The 21,003-nt window shown below is 45.8% G+C and overlaps 1 protein-coding gene across 1 annotated transcript in view; it reads right to left on the reverse strand.

The window, feature by feature from the left end:
- Positions 1 to 682: 682 nt before the first annotated feature.
- LOC143933507 (transmembrane protein 272-like) overlaps positions 683 to 21,003 on the reverse strand; it is a 163,600-nt gene continuing 143,279 nt past the window's right edge. The window contains exon 7 of the mRNA XM_077456423.1: positions 683 to 4,168. The gene's annotated coding sequence lies outside the window, so the exon portion shown is untranslated. The remainder of the gene's footprint in view (positions 4,169 to 21,003) is intronic.

Genomic DNA, 21,003 nt, shown 5'->3' on the forward strand with positions numbered 1-21,003 from the left:
CCTGGGCTAGGTAGATTTGAACTCCACATCTTTATTTCTTTTTTTTTTTTATAGGTTTTATTATATTCTTTTTAACACTTTACATACATACAAACTTGCACAGAAACATAATGTACAAACAAGGTATAGAAACACATGCTCATAAAGCAGACACAGATTTGGAGGGAAACAAGGTACAAAAAAAAAAAAACGAGGGAGCAAACATGGCTACTTTACTTCCACCATTATGACAAAAGTTGAAAATAGAGAACGAAAAGTGACCTGTTAGAACCCAACCAAACATGCCGCCATCCCTATATATATATATATAATGTAAAGGGGGGGGAGGGTTGTGGGACTTTAAATTAGGCATGTATTTCTAAGTAATAATGGAAAAAAAAACTTTATATGAATATATATGAATAATGAATGATACAAAATGTAGACATTGAATAGTATTTGTAGAATTCATGAGCAAGCTGGCTTGGCATCCTTAAATGAAGCAAATAGAAAAAAGAGCTGCGCCAAAAAAACATATATAAAAAAGAAACTACAGCAATAAAAAAGCAAATAAATGAACCAATACTATCGACTTTTTTCTCTTCAATAACACAAAATTCTTTATGGACTTTTGCTTATAGTATTGGTTCATTTATTTGCTTTTTTATTGGTGTAGTTTCTTTTTTATATATGTTTTTTTGGCGCTGCTCTTTTTCCTATTTCCTTCCATTTTTATGTGTGTGTATCCCACAGTGGAGCAGCAGCCTTATATTACTTGAACATTTATTTTCTCAATTCTTTCAATTATTATTATTTGATTTTGTTTTATATATTGATTTTATATTTATTCATTTAACACATTTTTTTCTTATTAATAAGTAAGAAACCCCTCCCCCCTTTTTTGGGCCTCAGCGCGGTTTTACCCCCCTTGGTCCTTAAATGAAGACTTTACACGTTTCATGGAGTTTATAGCCAATCATCAGGCGTAAAGGACAGGTTTTGGTTAAAGGATGAAAAAGGGGTCAATAGGTAAGGAGGATCTAAAAATATATACCATACCGTCTAAAAAGAGAAGGTTGTTACCCCTATGGGGTAACCCATGTATGTAAACCAGCATTTGCCCATGATAAAATGAGGAGGAGAGGCTCTGCAACAGCCGTCTCGCCCCTTGGTTGAGGCAGGGGCACGCCCTACCACCCCCAGATAGCCCAGGGGGAACCGGACAGGAGGCCACAAGGAACAACAGCCAAGGAGCAGGCCAGGCGGCCATGACACATCACCAGAAAGGAAGGTATAAGCACGTGGTGCACAGGTCAGGTTTCTAGAAGGTGAAAAAAGTGAGATGAATTAAAATGAGAGTGATTAAAAATGTGTAAAATATGTGATGCCAAGTGTATGTGAATGGTGAGTAGTGTTATGCCGCGAACATACGAGCGGACTTCTTGGCCTTAACCCCGAAGGACTTTTTGATGGAGTTCTGACAGAGTTCCGCCAAAAAGGACTTGCCTACACACGATCACACCAAAGTCCGACTGTCTAGAATGTGATGACGTACGTCGGGACTAGAAAGAGTTCAATAGCCGGTAGCCAATAGCTGCCCTTGAATCGTTTTAGGTCTGTTGGAATAGCATACAGACGAACGGTTTTCTTGATAGGAACTGGTTCTGGCGGAAACATTTGAAACATGTTCTATTTCTAGGTCCATCAGAATTTTGAAAAAAAAAGATGAAGCCCACACACAAGCGTGTGTACATGGCATTAGATGTTAGTTAAAGATGGGGTGTGTAATTTGTAGTGTGTTTACATTTACAGCAATGGTTGATTCAATTTAAACAGGGGAAAGCAGCTATATATACATATGCGATAAGAAAATAAGTCAGAAAGAAAAATGCCAATGCATTACCAGTGTTGCCAATATGTATAGATGTATGTATGTCAATCTAAGTGTGAGTGGGTGTGTGTGTCTGTGAGTGAATGTGTGTGTTGCTTGTGAGTGTGAACCTCTGGAGCCCCCTGATTACCTGAGATGTAGATTACGACCCATGGAACCTCACCTTGAGCTGACCAGGTGTGTAGTGCGTCGCCAGTGTTCTGCCAAAAACTGTCCCCCCAGTACTTGCTTGCGCAGTACGGAGAACAAGGAGACTCCGAAAGTCTCCGAAGATGAACGGCGCCTGCGCACTTGCTAGTAGCTTCTGCTCTGAGTCCAGGTTCAAGCCCCACCATGCAAGTGGACATATGGTAGCACTTAGTAACAGGGCCCGTCACAGGCTCAATTCGCTCGCCGCGCTTCGTCACGGCCTCGCTTCGCTCGGCAATTTTTTATTCTAACTCTATGTCCACTTGGATGGTGGGGCTTGAACCTGGACTCAGGACTCGGCGTCTCCTTGTCCTCCGTACTGCGCAAGCTCAGTACAGGGCGGACACTATCTGATGGGGGACAGTATTTGACACAACACCGGACCGTCCCGGATAAAGTACCCATGGTTTGGGGCAGGTCCCCGCTAACGTCATGCATTGACGTGAGTTCTGTATGCAGGATGGGATGATCCTCTGCCTATGGTGTGAAAACCTCAGCGGAAAGCCACCCACACCCTGACACGACGTGAGATGGAGAAGCACACTCACATGACAATGTTCCAGGGATGTGATGCGCTGAACATGACGTCAATGTGCCAAGGTCCAGCCTCTCCCCCACCACCACAGGGGATGAGCAGGGGGCCAGAACTGGGCGCATCACCAGTTTACCTCATGTATTGTATATCCTTATATAATACATTATATATCATATATATTATATGTTGCATTCATTAGATCGTGTTCAAACATATTGGGGTTGTCAAACCATAGTGATTTATTTAATTACGGCTATATGGTTTTTCCCTATGGGAACAACGACATATAACCTATAATACATTTTTTATTTCCATTACTTACATATACATGCCTCATTAAAAGTCCCACAAATCCAATCCCCCCCCCCCCCTTTTACATATTACCAAAGTTGATCATTATCTGTTCAGTAGAGTTGGCAAATGGTTTGGGCCAAGCAAAAATTCAGCTCAAACATCTCTTGTTCAGCGAACACCCCAATTGGCAGCATGTCGGCAGGTGTTCGGCACTGCACAGTGCATTATGAGCCCTATTTGGGTAAAGCTTTTCCCAATCAGGGTGCAGTGAATAGGTGGTGGTGAATGAGCCCGCCGGGAAGCCGACCGTGGCGTCCTTAAACATTGATAACTCATCAGCTGTCAATGGGCTTCCCCACTGGTCTACCAGGCTACATGCTTGAGAAAGCCTCCGTTGTCAACTAAGGCAAACCACCAAATGCCTGGCTTTGCGTTTGACAGTTTTTTTTTTTTGACAATGTCATCTGGTGGCACTGCCCCTTTCTAGTGTCAGCCACCAGGTGATGTCGCCAGGTGGCCCCACCCCTTGCCTAAATAACTGTCAAACAGCAAGCCAGGCATTTGGCGGTGTAATTTATTTTCTTGTGAATGGCTAGGGGTAGTTTCCCTAGTTCATACTTACATGCATCTGACTCCTGAAGATTGGTATAAAACCATGAAACGCGTAGAGTTAACATCTAACGGATGCATTCATTTTCTTATATAATTATTACATTTATTGTTCTGTTGATTCTTTATGTATATATAGCTGTAGCAACTACATTAATTGCCCTCTGTATGATTCATTATTCTTATCGACTGAATGATTATGTCCAATGATCAATTATATTAAATATTTTATACAAATATTACTATGTAAATCTTGTGATTACGGTATTATTATATGTACTATTAATTTATTGGTATAGTTGTGATGCTTTGGAATATGTTACAATATGACCTTATTATATTAGGCATTAGAAACAGCTGATTAATAATTGACTTGCCTCATTTAAAGTCCCATTCCAATTTTTTACACATTTTTTAATATATTCAACTTGTTTATCACTACCAAGTGTGTTTTCTTTTTGGTGATAGTCCACAGCCAGGATAACGGTATTTACCACGTGTGCTTAAATGTGTTTGTAGCAATTTTATTTAATCAGGTGTGTCAGAGGGGCTGAGGTCATTCTTGGAGTTGAAGCGGAGATCAGAGAATCCAAATTCACCAAGCGGCTCCTTCGGGGGTGGGGGGGGGGGGTCATGCTATATATGGTTAACCATTTCTTCTTCAATTGTTTCTGAAAAAAAGAAGAAGATGTGGGTTAGAAAGAGTTAAAAAAAAAAACCCTCACCAAACACAAAACAGTATTAAAGTAGACCTAAAGGCAAAACAATCATTTCATTTTGGATACAGTAAGGGGAGTTATAGCCTCTGTCAGGTGTTTTGCCATCTGTGTCCCATTGGAGAGATTCCCATTCACTTCCTGCAGCCAAAACAGAAAGTGAGAGAAAACTCTCCAAACTGAGTGCATCCCTGGTTGTCACCTGGGCCACCAGAACTATTCTCATTGGAAGACTTCCCTTATACTACTGTTCTAGGATTTTTTTTTTTTTACTTTCACTTTCAATGATAATGGTGACCATAACAAAAAGAACGGGTGCACGGACAGCAGTAAAAATGTGACATGTGTTCTCTATGTTGTGGAGATCAGAAAATGGAGAGGGATTTGGTAGTTTAGAAAAAGACAAGTGAGCAGGACTGACATTCAGTTCACAAGAATCTGTGTGTTTGCAGCATCCGAGAGGGGGAGTACATTACTGGCAGATCAATTAGCAGCGTTCTGTACTTAGAAGTACTTGGACAGGGTCTGCAAGTACATACAATTGATTAAAACGATAAAATTGTGGGCGGGGGCGTGGCCGGTAGCAGAGGTAAATGGCCACAGTGTAACTGTAAAGGAGTTCTGTGTTACTGAGTCTCCCTGAAGTGACCTCCTCTGACGTTTTGACGTTGCTTCCACCCTCCTATGGTATAGAGATAAGCGGGGGCCATCTTTGTCTCACTCGTCTCTATACCCAGCACAGGAAAGGACCCGATCACCTCCGGCACTACCGATGGCTCCGGTAAGCGGCGGAGGGCTCGGGAGATTGGCGGGGGGTGGCACCTCTCCTGCTGCCGATAACGGTGATCTTGCGGCGAACCCGCTGCAGAGACCACCATTATATACAGACGACCAGCGACACAAAGCAACCCGGAGAACACAGACCTGCAGTGGAGGAACAATTGGGGCACAAGGAAGAAACTAAAGGAGCACGAGGGACCCCGCAAATTAGGTGAATTTAGGAGCCCGGCTGGCACTCCAGAAAAGAAAGATGGCGCCGGATCATCAGTTTAGTTCAATTAGTTCCAGAGGCATACCACGACTTCACGGATGTCTTCAGCAAGAAAGGTGCAGAGACTCTTCCCCCTCACCGGGTCTATGACTGTCCTATCAAGCTCCTCCCTGGGGCCGAAGTACCTTTTGGAAGAATTTTTCCTTTAACTGAACTGGAACTGGCAGCACTTAAGGACTATATTGACGAAAATCTTAAGAAAGGATTCATTCGCTCTTCCACATCCCCTGCAGGAGCTGGCATTTTCTTTGTGGAAAAGGACCATACCCTTCGGCCATGTGTCGATTACCAGGAACTAAACAAGGTGACCATTAAAAAACGTTATCCTCTCCCTTTGGTGCCAGAACTTTTCCAGAGACTGGACAGCAGTCATTTTTACTAAATTAGACCTACGGGGGGCCTATAATCTGGTTCGCATAAGGGAGGGTGACGAATGGAAGACAGCTTTTCGCACCCGATTCGGACATTTCGAATACCTAGTTATGCCTTTTGGGCTCTGCAACGCCCCCGCCACCTTCCAGCATTTTATAAATTACATCTTCAGAGACTTCCTGGACCTATTCGTCATCATCTACCTGGATGACATTTTGATCTTTTCTGCCTCCATCAGTAGCCATCGTCAACATGTCAAGTGTGTGATAGAGTGACTCCGTCAGCATGGCCTTTATGCAAAACCTGAGAAATGTGAATTTGAACAACAGAGCATACAGTTTCTGGGACTAATCATTTTGTTGAGGGCATTAAAATGGACCCTCAAAAAATTTCCGCTATCCTTGAGTGGCCTGCTCCTGTGGATAAAAAGGGTGTTCAGCGGTTGGTGGGCTTTTCGAACTTTTTTCGGAAATTTATTAAAAGGATTCTCAGCCATCATCTTGACTATTACCCAGCTGACCAAGCAGGGAGTTCGATTTCATTGGACTCCCGAAGCCCAAACTGCTTTTGACACCCTCAAGAGACTTTTTACCTCCGCTTCTGTACTGAAACACCCTGACCCGGCTCTCCCGTTTGTTCTGGAGGTTGATGCATCCGAAGTCGCCGTTGGGGCAGTACTCTCACAACGAGAAGGTCCCAAGGCTCTTCTGTTCCCTGTTGGCTTCTTTTCACGCAAGCTGTCTGCTCCTGAAAGAAACTATGATGTGGGAGACAGAGAACTATTAGCAATAAAAGCAGCTTTGGAGGAGTGGCGGTACCTTCTGGAAGGAGCAGCTCACCCGATCCTGATCTATACGGATCACAAAAACCTGGAGTACCTGAAATCTGCTAGAAGGTTGAAGCCGCGTCAAGCCAGATGGGCGCTGTTCTTTTCCAGGTTTGCCTTCCATGTCACCTACAGACCGGGTTCAAAAAATACCAAACTGGAGGCATTGTCCCGCATGTTCAATGATCCCAAAGTACCTACCTCTCCGGATACTATTCTGTCGGCAGAAAACTTTCTACTTCTTCAAGAAGATCTTTTTAGTCGAATTAAGCAAGCTTTCAGTGAAGACCCCCCTCCTGCAGAAGCAAGGCTGCTTGCGAAAGACGGTCTGTTCTGGCTTGAGGACAAAATCTTCATTCCAGAAAATTCCATACTTGAGCTCTGCCACGACCATGTACTAGCCGACCACTTCGGTGTCTCCAAGACGTCTGACCTAGTGCAATGCACGTTCTGGTGGCCGCAAGTTGCAAAGGACTGCAAAAAATACGTGGAGTCTTGTACCATCTGTAAGCGCAACAAGGGTAATAAGGCCAGGGCTTGGGGCCTGCTCAAACCTTTACCTTCTCCAGAGAGATCCTGGAAATTAATCTCCATGGAATTTATTGTTGAACTCCCCCTTCAGAAGGCCATACTGCCATCTTTGTGCTAGTGGATCGGATGTCCAAGATGGCACACTTCATCCCCTTGAAAGGAACACCGTCGGCACCGGAAACTGCACACGTTTTTATCAGGGAAGTCTTCAGACTTCATGGAGTTCCAGCCAACATCATAACACATAGGGGAGTGCAGTTTACCTCTCGGTTCTGGAAAGCACTATGCAGTTCCCTTGGCATCGAGCTATCTTTTTCTTCTGCATACCATCCTCAGACAAATGGGCAGACAGAGAGAACTAACCAGACTCTTGAGCTGTATCGTTCCTGTTTTTCCTCCTTTTCTCAGGATGACTGGTTCTCTCTGTTGCCACTGTCCGAGTTTGCTTATAATAATTCCACCCATTCTACCATCAAGCAGACCCCGTTTTTTGCCAATTATGGTTACCACCCATCATTTCTACTTAACTCTGTTCTCAAGACTGTGGATTTTTTTAGTACCAACAATAAACTGTTGCAGGAAACCATGAGCAGAGCTAAACAAAGAGACTTTTGATAAAAACTGACGGGGGGAACTGATTCTGAAACCTGGAGACCAGGTTTGGCTGTCTATAATTAATCTTCGACTCGCTTGCCCTTCAAAGAGATTGGGCCCTAAGTTTCTGGGTCCTTTCGCAGTCAAGAGGAGAATCAATGAGGTGGCCTACGAACTGGAACTGCCAGAATCACTTCGGGTACACCCCGTTTTTCATGTTTCTCTCCTGAAACCTGTCATCTCTAATCCTTTCCCAGGACAAGCCACAGATCCCCCTGCTCCTATTATGGTCAATGGTGAAGAGGAGTTCGAAGTGGAGGCAATAATGAATTGCAGGAAGAGAAATAACTGTGTCCAATTTCTCATTAAATGGAAGGGGTACAGTTCTGAGGAAAACTCATGGGAACCTGAAAGCAACATACATGCCAAGCATCTGATACAAGCCTTCAAGAGATCCCATCCTGAGAAAATGGCCCGGTTGGGCATCCGGAGGCTGCCCCTTGGGAGGGGCAATGTCAGGAAAGGTTGGCTGGGGACAGTGGTCCGTCACCTGTCTGTGCGTGCCTGCGGGTGCCTGGGCGTGTCCGTGCGGGTGCGCGCGTTCGCGGTCACGTTGGTGCACGCGAACGCGCGCGTGCGCGCGGTTGCCGGCGCCAGACGGGCTATTTAAACCCAGCTCTCCCTTCAGATCTTGCTGCTTGGTCTACAGCGTTCCTGAGACTATTGCCTGAATCTGATCTGTTTGTGTATTGACCCAGCCTGACCTGTGACCTTCCCTGCCTTCTGCCTGCCTCTGACCTCCGGCTTTTCTACGACTCTGCACCTGTCTCATCCTCTGGTCCATCCATACTCATCCGTTACCGACCCGGCCTGTTCCACATTCCTGCCTCTGCCTGCTGCATCTGTTCCTGTACTGACTGTCTGGTTTGACCCGGCTTGCCCGACTCTTCTGTGTGCCTGCCCCTGAGTGATCTACCTGTTCCTGTTGGTCTCCTGCTGTCTACTGGTTCCTGTCCGCTGCCACTGGGGCCTGCTTATCCAGCTACAGTTCCTGAAGTCAGCCTGATCCATCCTCCGGCTGTTGATCCTGCCAGGCACTCGTGCTACCTTTGACTCCTGTGCCTGCTGTTACCACCATCAGGGGCTGTGAGTCGGGGACGCAAGAGAGGTCTCCTTCTGCATTCCGGGCTCATCACTAGGTACGTGACAGAAGCATTTGGCCCAGAGGGCACACATCAGTTATTTAAAGGAAACATTGGTGGTCTGAGGAGTCCATATATAAGGGAGTACAATCTGGTCCAGAAGTCCAAGAGATGAGGAACAGCAGCAGATGACATAGGAGGAGGATGGTCCAACTCACACAGGTGGGTTTTGTTGGTGAGTTGTCCCTTCAACCCCTTATTTAGTGTGTGGTACATGAGTTCTTTACACATGAGGCATTGCCCCTCCTCCATTATCTGCATTTTGCATGCAGTCATGGGGGCAAAGGCCTCTTAAAGAGTAGTGGTGGTTTTAAGAACCACAGAAGCCTCTCCAATCCACTGGAGTGCTGACTCCTCAACGTTCCTCCCCTTCCTGGTCCTTTTGGTTGGAAGGCGGAGGGGTGGGACCTGAGATTCTGTGAGGCACCTAGGCCTGCCCACCTCCTGGCGGCCACTAACCCCTGCCTCCTCCTGGCTGACACATTCCACAGCCACCTCCTCGCTGTCACATTCCACAGCCTCCTCCTGGCTGAGGTCTTCCTGTGTATGAAAAAAAAGGACATACTTTTAGTTTTTGGTTCATCAATCACACACAATTTTCAGCTCATGACTGTTGCAAATTGAATGTTAACAAATAGAAAAGACTATCATTCTGAGGCCAGCATTTTTCATTCTTGTTTAAATTATTTGGCTACTACTGTCTATTGATATGTAAAACACTTTATTAAATCAGCAATTAGTGATCAATAATCACATCTAGTTAACATCACTCATTTGGACATTGGAAGCCTCACCTGGGGTGGAAGCGTGGAAGGAAGACCAGAGAGGATGGGGCGGAGCACCAGAAGATAGGCTCGTCCGGAGCTCCTCCACCCCTCCCTCTCTACCTGGAATCCCCACGGCGTACTCCGCCCCTCTCGAATGCGCGGCGTGAGGCAGAGCGGTGATCTGATCGGATCAGGCATGCGGGCAGTCCGAGGAGAGCCGGCTCGCTCCCGTTCGCCACGCTGCCTCCCCTTAGCCTGACGCGGCTTTGGAATTGCTCCGTGCTCCCCCCGAACCGGATGGCGGATACCCGGGACCAGCCGCAGATACCCGGGACCAGCCGCAGACCCAAAGCCGCAAGCAGTAGGTGAACCCATCGCGGAACCCACGCACAGGAGACAAGCAGGAGACGGCAGTCTCGGCGGGAGCCTCGATTTACTGACGTGCAGCCAGAAGCCTATACTAGAGGGCTCACCGGATTATCCACGTATATCACAGCGGAGGGAGTCCTCGGTCACGGACACTGGAGTGCGGTACAGTAATTAAGCAATAAGTAGGAGCTAAGGGTGAAATGTGGAAAGGCAGGACAGAGCTGCATATTGAGTCATGTGAGAACTGTGTTATAAGGAGATGAGCTCCGAAAACTGCTAAGGCTGGGTACAGATTCGCTGCCGGCTTTCTGCTTTGGTTTCCTCAGGACTCCCCCCCATCATCCCCCTAAATCCTGTGCAGACAGGAGGAGGGGGCTGGCAGGATCACGAAGAGAACAGCAAAGATAAAGACATAGAGACCAAGTCCCTTCCTCCGCGTTAAGTGCTGTATATTTTGTCGGAGTTTATGTAATTCATTCGGAGGAGGACTTAACATATTAAACATATCAAACACAAATACAACACTGGGGGGGGGGCCCATTTAATGAAGAAAAGGCTCAAAGGCAGGCTCTCATTTGGATCATCACCCCAGATGCCATGCTGAAATTAGCAGGACATTTAAAGAACCCCAGCCCCAAGCAATGTCAATAGGGGGGAAGGGAGAGAGAAAGGAAAGGGAAACAGGATACTGGAATCCCGGTGGAGATAAGTAAAGAGTGTGCAAAGATCATAAAACTTCTGCTTTGCTTTTTTGTTTTGTTTTTTTTCCTCCTCCCCCCTTTCTTCTCTTTTCTTCTTATTTTTTTTTTGCCTGGAGGAACAAACTGTACACGGCCCATGGCTATGCTTTAAGGTCTTTCCGGAGTAGCCCCCTGGGCAGGGAGGATAGCTGGGCATGGGAGATAATTTTGCAAGCTTAGAGTACTTATAACAGTACCCCCCTCTACCTCTCTACTGAAGCAGATACTGTTTTTTTTTTGCAACGCAGAGTTGAGGGGTCATTCAGAGGAGTACCCAAGAACCAGGTCACCGTCTGCAGAGGAAGGGACTTTTACCAATTAAGTTGCGCCCAATTTTGAGCCTCTATCGAATAGCCTTAATCATAAGGATCAGGCGCTGGCCAAGAAGAAAGAAGAAGTTTTTAGGATAAAAGCTGATAAAGAGACTGTATAAATATTGCATAGATATTGATGGGACTTATAGCATGACTACAGCTTGTGTACTTGTGGATTTCTGTTTATGTTCTGCGGTTTGGTAGGGGGGTTACTGCATTGTCTTCAAGTAAAGGATCCCGGGTAAGGGTGGAAGGGAGAAGAGGGAGAGTTAACTCCTAGAGCCTGGGAGAAGGGTCTTGGCTCGGGGGGTCTCCTCTCACTCTCTCACCCCTTTCTAGCGGTTAGTTAAGAAAGGAGTAAAAACAAGGGGAGTGTAGCCATAGGGAAAGATGAGAGGGAAGGTAAAAACAGGTAAAAAAACCCCACTGGCCTCCAGCCCAGGGGGAATCCAGCGTTACATGGCAAGCAACTCTAGTATAACGGAGGAAGGCCCCTGTAGCCCAAAATTAGGAACAACACGGAGATCCGGCCTAAATAAGCAAAGGATGTCAGAGGAAGGAAAAGGGGGAAAGGAAAATGGAGCTAATACGGGGCTCCCAAAGGAAGCAAATGCGAGGGAGGAAATAAGACAGGAGGTGGAGGGTACAAGGGGAGGAGGTAATGCGCCAGTTATACCCCAGGAGAGGGAAGGCCCCCCAATTAAGGAGATGCTAATGGAGATGTTCACAAAAATGGAGGACTCACTAAAAACGGAAATAGCAGGAGTAAGGTCAGATATAGGATTAGTCCTGGGGAGGGTGGAAGAGATAGAGGGGAGATTAGATAACCAGGACCAAAGATTAGATGAGATAACAGAACAAATCACATCCCTGCAATTAGCTAACAGGAACCTCCAATATAAACTGGAGGACCAGGACAACCGAGGGAGAAGGAAGAATGTGCGCATCAAGGGCCTCCCAGAGAAATATAGTAGCAAGGAATTGGGCAGTATAATAAAGCAGTTATTCAACCCAGTATTGGGAAGAGAACCCGGAGATACCCTTAGGATAGACAGAGCTCATAGGATAGCAAGACGGACAGGGCTAAGAGAAGAGCAACCCAGAGACGTGATAGTGAGGTTCCACTATGCAGAAGAGAGAGGCCTCATTATGGAGAAACTGAGAACATCTGCAGGATTGATCTTCGAGGGGGTAGAACTGCAGGTTTTCCCGGACCTCGCTATAGAAACATTAGTGAGAAGGAGGTTGTTGAAGCCCCTCACACAACAGATGATGGCCTCGGGTGTATCCTACCAATGGGGATTCCCCGCCTGTTTAATTGGGAAAAAAGACGGCCGGTCTGCAGTTCTACGATTCCCCGAAGATTTACAGGGGTTCTGCGAAAGGCTGGACATCCCCCCCCCGGTTACCGGGGTGGGGTGTTGAAGAAAAGACCGGACTTACTCCAAGGATCCCTAGATGGAGAGGAATGAGAGTAGCCGAGCCAAGAGCAAAGTAAAGACTTAAAGAGGGGGTGAATGGGGCCGGGAGGGGACGGCTGCGTTGGGGGGGTAAGGGGAGGGAGGGAGGGAGGAGGTCTTCGGGGAGTCTCTGGTGGGAGCCCCTGGGTATATATGGGAAGAAGAAGGTCCCTTCTAGGAAGGTATCTAACCCATATGATCAACAAAGTTTGGGGGGAACTCCGACCACCCTTTTCAGGGGTACTGTTGCGGAGAAGGGGAGGGAAAAGAGGGGAGGAGGGAGGGGAGAGGGGGAGGGAGGGATTAGCGGGTTTAGGGGAAGAGTTCCCTCATTATTGTTTTTTTTTTTTTTTTTTTCTTTTTTTTCATTCCCCCAATGTCCTATCCCCCTGGGTCTCAAAGGGGGCGCGCCCCCGGATCAGCCTATGTGAGACTCCGAGTGATACTGAAAGTATTTGATGGTTGCAATTAATGTAATATCATATAACGTAAGGGGATTAAATATAAAAGAAAAAAGATTCAAGATAGATAAAGAACTCCAATTCCTAGGGGGGAATGTGGTTTGTCTCCAAGAGACATATATTACTAATGCATCCCCCGTAAAGCTGCTATCATTTCAATTTCCACTATGGTTCTACGGGGATACACCTTCAGCCCACTCAAGAGGCGTAGCTACGGGGTTCGATAGAACAACCAGATTTGAAATAGAGGAGCGATTGGCTGACCCGGAAGGTAGATACTTATTTCTTAGGGGCAAGTTGTTTGATATGAAATGTACTATAGTGAATGTATATGCACCCAACAGAAACCCAGACAGATTCTTAAGGAGTGTACTTGAGAAGCTGGAGGGTTTCAAAGCGGGTAAATTAATCATTGCAGGGGACTTGAACTGGACTCTAAACCCTAAACTGGACAACTCGGGGGGCGGTAGTAGGGCGGCAGAGGGGAGATACAGAGCTTTAAAGAGAACTTTAGCCAATGCACAGATTATAGACGCATGGAGAATTTCCCACCCAAAAGAGAGAGATTACACTCACTACTCAGCTCCACATAATTCCTTCGCAAGATTAGATTATATCCTACTTGACCACCAATTAGTCCCAAACCTGAAAAAAGCAGAAATTAAATCAATTACCCTTTCGGACCATGCCCCAGTAGTAATCCAGTTCGAAGTACAGGGAGAGAGTGGAACAGGGAAGACATGGAAATTAAACAATTCTCTATTACAGGACCCGGAAGTTACAGCTAAGATAGAACAGGAACTGATTAGTTTCTATGAACTAAACGATACATCAGACATAACGAGAGCTACCCTGTGGGAAACACACAAAGTAGTCATTAGAGGGGTTTTGATCGGGATTGGAGCAGGGAAGAAAAAGGAAAGGGAACAACAAAAAGTTCATCTATACAGGGAGATTAATAAATTAGAACAGGAAACTAGACCAAAGGGACTAAGGGAGAGACAGGAGTTAAGGGGAAAAAAAAGAGAACTGGAAAAAATTCTGGAACAAGAAAGGGAGTCGGCATTCCATAAAATAAATAGAGAGAGATATCAATGGGGGAATTGGTCGGGAAAATGGATAGCAAAAAGAGTTAAGGATCATAAGAATAGGACCCATATCTCAATGATTAAAGACAAAAGAGGAGAGATTCAATACTCCACTCCAAAAATTGCAGAAAATTTCCACACGTACTATAGTGAGTTGTATAATATAAGGGGGAAAGGGGGAGATAAGGAGACAAGGAAAGGAAAAATAGAGGAGTATCTTCGGGACATGGACTTCCCCAGAGGAGTAAAGGAGGAGATGGAGACTTTAGAATCTCCGATAACACCGGAGGAAGTGAGGAGAACAATTAACAATACAGCACTCGGGGGGAGTCCAGGCCCCGATGGATATTCGATTTTGTACTATAAGAAGTTCCAGAAGTTCCTGATTCCAAAACTCTGTGATTACTTCAATGCGGTGGGAGTAGGAGAGAGGTTCCGGGAGGAAGCTCTGTGCGCACACATAACCCTGATTTTGAAAGAGGGTAAGGACCCAGCAGCCGTGGAGAGTTACCGACCGATCTCCCTACTAAACACGGACATAAAGATTTTCTCGAAAATTCTGGCAGAAAGACTAAAAACCCTCCTTCCGGAATGGATCCATCCGGATCAGGTGGGGTTTGTCCAGGGGCGAGAAGGGAGAGATAACTCCCTAAAGTCCATAGCACTAATCCAGGAAGCTACTAGGAGAAAGACCCCCACAGTACTTCTGTCAGTAGATGCCGAAAAGGCCTTCGACAGAGTAGAGTGGGAGTTTATAGATAGGATATTAGAATATCTAGGACTGGGAGAAAAGATGCTGAGATGGCTTAAATCTCTATACTTGCAGCCAACAGCGAGAATTAGAGTGAACGGATCCCTGTCTCGCCCCCTGCAACTGTTCAATGGGACGAGGCAGGGATGCCCCCTTTCACCGATTCTGTTCGTGATCTCATTGGAACCACTGTTGGTTGCAATAAGGAGGAACCAGGATATACGGGGCCTTCGGGTAGGTGGGAGGGAATATAAAATCTCTGCATTTGCAGACGAAGTACTGGTGTACATAGTCAATCCAATTACAACAATTCCACCCCTCCTTAAAGAGTTCGAACAGTTTGGTCACTTATCAAACTTTAAAATAAATGCGACCAAATCGGAAATCCTAAACGTAAATTTAACGCAGGTAGAACAGACAGCGCTAAGCTCCCAGCTACCATTTAAATGGTGTAAAGGAGAGCTGACCTACCTGGGTATAAAGTTGACGGCACAAACGGCTAACCTTTACGGGGCTAACTATTTACCTCTATTGAACAAAATTAAGGACAAGTTAAATAAAATGAGATATAAAGCTCTCACTTGGATGGGGAGGATAAATACAATAAAGATATTCATATTACCATTGGTAATTTATACGCTCCAAATGATCCCGATCCCCCTGCCCGTAAGCTACCTGGGAAAGGTCAAATCAATGATTTTGTCGTTTATATGGGCTCGAAAGAGGCCGCGAATAGCCTACAAGGTCCTAGTGAAGGAGAAAGAGAGGGGAGGGGTAGCACTACCAGATCTCACTAAATATTATGAGGCGATAATAATCTCAAGGGTAGCGGACTGGTGTCATAACAAACAAGAGAAGAGTTGGGTAGATTTGGAAGTCACACTAAGTAATACAGAGTTAGCTAAAATGATATGGATTCCCCCTCAATATAGGGACTTAGGGACGAGCACTTGCACTTTAACTAGGCACACGTTAAAAACTTGGGACAAAATAAATAAGAGACACAAGTGGCACTATAACTCACCTTTAATGTCACTCCTGGACACAAATTATTTCCCCCCAGGGAAAGAGGAGCGTTTATATTTCAGTAGGTGGGCAAAAAGGGATGATATAACACTTTTAGAAGTAATGAAAGGGAATAGGATAATCACTTTTAGGGAAATCACACAAGAATGGGGTTGCAGGCCACTTGATTATTGGAGATACACGCAAATGGTTCACTTTATCCAAGGATTACCACAACCGTTAAGAGGAAAGACACAACTTAACCCACTTGAAAAATTATTTAAAGAACCACAATGTCTACAGAAAAGGATTTCCAAAATATATAAGATATTAAAGCAAGAGGGAGACGTGGAGCTTCCAGACTACTTGAGGAAATGGGAGGAAGAAATAGGGCCTTTGAGAAATCAGGAGCAGAGGAGCAAAATAATTAAAATGACTTATTCCTTGGCAAGAGATGTGCAAACGATCGAAATGTCCTTTAAATTAATAGCGAGATGGCACTTGACGCCACAGAGAATACAGAGGTTCAGTGAGGAAAATCAGAAGCTATGTTGGAGGGAATGTGGGGGACTAGGTTCTTTCAAGCACATATGGTGGGACTGCCCCAAAATAACCCCCTTCTGGGAGCAAATAAGAGAATTGACATTTTTAGTGACAGGGGAAAGAGTGGGAAATTCTCCATGGGAATGCCTGTTCCATGATACAAAGAAAGGGATTGTGCAATACAGAGGTACAATGACCCCAGTCCTATTGAACGTGGCTAAATCCCTGATTCCGTGTCATTGGAAGTCCGCGCAGGTACCGACAGTATCAGAGTGGATCCGGAAAGTAGAACATATAAGGGTAATGGAGGAGTCCATACAGAGACTGGAGGACTCAAGCCAAAAACATCTAAGTAAATGGCAACAATGGGGAGCATTTCTGGAAAAAGAGCAACATACATGGGTGGGAAGGGAAGGAGAGGAACGAGGGGAGTGATGTGGGGGATAGGGGTTTTTTTTCCCTTTCTTTTTTTTATTTATTTTTTTTTTTTTATTTAATTTTTTTTTTTATTTTTTTTTTTTTAAGGGGTGGGGTATATTAGTATTGGTATTGGAATGATGTATGTAATTGAAATGCACTTATGATGTTTTGTAAATGAGAAAAGAAATAAAGAGTATATAAAAAAAAGAAGCGTGGAAGGAAGGGTTGAGAGGGATTCCCTGATTTCAGTCTGGTCTAACAGAAAATGCAGTCTCTCATAGTACCACAGCCTGGGGACATAAATGTCATCTGCTGCAGCTTCTGACCTCATGGAATCCTGGACCTTCTTGCGCTCCCTAAGATATGTGCTCCTCAGGCCACCAATTTTGGCTTTTAAATAGCTGATGGTTGCCGTGGGGACCACCGGCTTCACTAACTGCAACAGTTTCTCCAGCGCTGCCTGCCTCTTTATTTTGTTATTATAATTTGGATGTTTCACCTGCCACAGACAGGGCAGTTCCCTGTACTTGTCAATGAAGGTTGGTATAAAGCTGTGGTCTTTGAACCCATCCATTTTCGCTGCAAGACACAACATAAGACAAACCCTAATGTCAGGCTAAACTCTCCTAATCTTGACCCAATATAGGTCTCAATCTATAAGCAGTATAGGCCACTGATGCACCAATTTTAAATTGTACCTGCGTTATAATGATCGTCGCTTGCGATACTCCGTCTTCCACTCACAGATCATACGTACCACACACGCATGTTACGTTATATATACACTGTGCATGCGCGAAACTTCAACCGCCCCTGATGTTCTTTCTAGTCTATTCCCTGCCCCTTCTCTTTCGGCGCAGTGGGGAGAGCACATGACGGAGATACAGCACTAATTTCAGCAATGAGGAGGACGAGGAAAGCCTGGAGCCAGAAACGTCCCGATACAAGAGGAAATTTAAGGCCTCAAATATGTCCTTTGTAGAGATGGTGGAGATGGTGGACATTTTGAAGAGGGCCGACTATGATGGGAAGTATGGACCTTACCCAAACGCAAATGTGAGAAAGGCCAAGATCATAACTAAAGTTGTGAAGAGTCTACAGAAGAATTTTGGGGTATGGAGGAAACGCTGGTCAGACCTGAAACTGAGGGAGCACGATCAGTACAGAAAGATCAAGCGAGTTCTTCAAAAAAGTAAGTAGTTGTCCTGTGTTCATATTATGGTGTCACCATCTGTGAAACTTGCACAAAACAGGCAAGTATTCCAGCTTTAGAAAGTGTAAAAAATAATGTTTTCAGCTTGGAACAAAAAAAGACAATTGTATGACAATTCCAAGCAATGTTTCATATTCCTATTTCTGCCCTCAAATATCGGTGTACTACTAATTGGCTCACCTGATGAGGGGGAGGAGACTTGGGAGGGAGCCTGTCCACACCTAGACGCACGGGTGAGGATCGGTTCCCCCCGTACGGCTGTGATGCAGCCGCAATGCCTGGCCTGATAGTGGCCTCGGTGTCCTCGCTGTAGCCTCTCCCCGCTCTCCCTACGCTGCCTATCCTGCAGAGCCCTCTTACTGTGCCCCTCAACCTCTGCTGCTGCTGTCTCCTGGAGGTCATGCGGGGGCTCCGTGCGGGTGCTGGAGACGCCGCTGTGGAGACAATCTGATGGAGCGGAGACGAGTGGAGTCGAGTCTGGTGCGCTATCTCGGCTAGGGGGATCGGTGTCCCGAGCGGTATCTCGAGTGAGTCCGCCGGCCCTCGGAGGAGAGGAATAGTGGCTCCTGGTGCCCTCCGGTGGCGAAAGAAGGGAACTGCGGAAACAGTGTGCTCAGACGAAGACGCTAAATCCTCATGAGAAGGTATTAAGCTCTAACTGCAAACAGTAGAAAGATCTTAATAGAGCGAAATTCCAGAGAGAGGAAGAGAGAGCGTGAAGATGCGGTATGTGGACTATATTATAAGTTATTGAAACACTGGAGAATCTTTTTTGACAGACAGATAAATGGTCGCTAGTAGTCTTTCTAAGTTCTTGTAAGGAGAATAAATGCAGAAGCTAATACCGCTAACAATTTGTTCTTAAAATATCGTAGCGATTGAACGGAAAATAATAAAATCGCTATTTGCTTTATGCTAATATCGGAAATAAGAGAGACTCTGAGTGTGTAAAGTGACTCTAAACTGGTGTTTTTCAATAGACATTTTTGTTCTGTTGTTGACTCTCTCTGCAAGTGTATGTAACAATTTGGTCAACACGAGAACGCTCGCAAACGAGACTAATGTAATGTAAAGGATGAGATGGTTCGTAAGCTTGGAAAAGTCTAATGAATTCCGGTATTGTGTATCGACCTTGTGTATCGACTTTTATAATAAAGGGAAGTATAGAAACATACGCAATCAAGCGATAGTAAGGTCAAACAACAGGAAGTTGGAAAACACCTGTATTTTCTATCGTTATGTAAAAGTGTCCCCTCCTGACAAACGGGGAAAGAGTTTGGGACTGAAATTATATGCAATAAACATAAATTGAAATTATAATTATAAAAAAAAAGGAGAATAAAAATAACAGACTACACGGTGACAAAACAGTGATACAACAGTGACATTTTATTTCTTTGGACTGAGCAAAGACACTTAGACAATGAAGGGAAAGACATCTAAGACAGGAGCAATCCCTAAATCACCCCGGCGGAGCCTGGTCGCTAGTCCCGGCTCTATGAATAAATTTGTTACTCAAATGGGGGGTACAGAGAAACAACAACTAGAGAAGCAATTACAAACAAGAAGTTCCCAAGCAGAAAACAAAGACAAAAAGGATAAGGAAAAGAGGGAAAAAGAAAAAAAAAAGGCAACAAGTCCAAAACAATCCCCTACAGGCCCAAGAGTGTAGGCCGGAGGCTGAGACTGATCAATCAGTTGATTTAGACCATGAAATAGAAGATACACAGTCTCATTCGACGCAGCTTGAAAATCCCTTATCGTTGCCTACAAAAAAATAAATAATTTCTATGTTTGCAGCATTGGAAAATTCAATGAAAAAGGGGGAAGAGCGTTACCCCCTCTCCTGTAATAGGAGAGGGGAGGGGGATAAGTAATAGCGGCCGACTACCGTATATACTCGAGTATAAGCCGAGATTTTCAGCCTCTTTTTTGAGGCTGAAAGTGCCCCCCTCGGCTTATACTCGAGTCATCGCTGTCTGCCCGCTCGATCAGCGTGTCGAGCAGACAGACAGCGGCCATTCTATAATTCAAAAGCCGCGCCTCCGGCTCCGCCTTCGCCTGTGATAGGCGGAACACTGAATTTCCCAGCAGCCTGTGTTCCGCCTATCACGGACATCGTATCATCCTCGTACTACGGACGAGGATGATACGATGTACGTGATAGGCGGAACACAGGCTGCTGGGAAATTCAGTGTTCCGCCTATCACAGGCGAAGGCGGCGGCGCAGCTTTTGAATTTTACAATGGCCGCCGAGGCGCCGACGAAGAGGGCACGGGACGGAGGCAAGGCAAGGCACGGCACGGGACGGGACGGGACGGGACGGAGGCAAGGCACGGCGGCAAGGCACGGAGGCAAGGAGGCAAGGCACGGGACGGAGGCTCGGGACAAAGGCTCGGGACACAGGTAGGCTGGACACACACACACACACACACACACACACACACACACACACACACACACACACACACACACACACATGGATGGATACACACACACACACGGATGGATGGATGGATGGAGACACACACACACAGGGATGGATGGATGGATGGATGGAGACACACACACACAGGGATGGATGGATGGATGGACACACACACACACAGGGATGGATGGACGGACACACAGGGATGGACGGACACACAGGGATGGACGGACACACAGGGATGGACGGACACACACACAGGGATGGACAGGCATGTCTCACCCTCGGCTTATACACGAGTCAATAAGTTTGCCAGTTTTTTTGGGGGTAAATTGGGGGCCTCGGCTTATATTCGGGTCGGCCTATACTCGAGTATATACGGTATATAGGCTAGATTATATATTCCTTCTTTAAATCCCCTGGGTTGTCTCCCCTCCCGTCCCCCCTCTTTCTCTCCCCCTCCCTTTAAAGGGGGGGAGAGGATGGGGAGGGGATTGGGAGGTAGTGGGGGGGGATTGAGATCCTCCGGGCTTGTCTGGTATTCGTCTCGCAAGTAATAGGTGAGATGGATGGTGACACGGCCGAACAGAACTCCACCCTAGGACATAGGGACATAAGGAAAAAGGAGGTTCCGGAGAAATTGTCCCAGACCAAG

Source organism: Lithobates pipiens, unplaced genomic scaffold, assembly GCF_037356315.1.
Source record: "Lithobates pipiens isolate NorthernLeopardFrog02 unplaced genomic scaffold, aLitPip1_a1.2 Scaffold_10, whole genome shotgun sequence".
Lineage (NCBI taxonomy): Eukaryota > Metazoa > Chordata > Amphibia > Anura > Ranidae > Lithobates > Lithobates pipiens.